Source organism: Penaeus monodon, chromosome 15, assembly GCF_015228065.2.
Source record: "Penaeus monodon isolate SGIC_2016 chromosome 15, NSTDA_Pmon_1, whole genome shotgun sequence".
NCBI classification, from domain to species: Eukaryota; Metazoa; Arthropoda; class Malacostraca; order Decapoda; family Penaeidae; genus Penaeus; species Penaeus monodon.
Genome location: NC_051400.1, coordinates 27,686,688 through 27,687,123, shown reverse-complemented (window position 1 = coordinate 27,687,123; position 436 = coordinate 27,686,688). Strand labels below are relative to the sequence as shown.

Below are 436 nucleotides of genomic sequence, written 5' to 3'. Positions count from 1 at the left end.
TTCTTTTTTTTAAAATATATCAGGTTCTAGCTGTCACTTCACTTTACCTTGGCAAATAAAAAAAAAATTAACATAATTTTACCAAGATCCATTTTACTGGTATCATCTGATAATACCCATCAACTAATGAATATACTCTAACAAGTAATTTTGATGGAAATCACCCTTAAAGTGCACCAGTCTACTGAACTCAGAACCTCAGAAAAATACAGGACAGCTTAATGACATTCCAGCAGGTGAGTGGCCAGTTTTAATACAGCTTCTGACAGATCACAACTGAAGTTTTCTCACATCAATTTTAATTTGTTTTATGGATGATGACATGAAGAAAAAGAGGCTGATGTGTAGCTAAGTAAGTGTAAAGAGGAATCCTAGCAGTTTGAGCCAGGAGCTTCTGACAATCAAGCATTGGACAAAGAAGCTAATGATGTCTGCT

At 34.9% G+C, this 436-nt stretch overlaps 1 pseudogene; it reads right to left on the bottom strand.

The window, feature by feature from the left end:
• The window catches only part of LOC119582291, a 4,684-nt pseudogene that overhangs the window by 2,265 nt on the left and 1,983 nt on the right, over window positions 1-436 (bottom strand).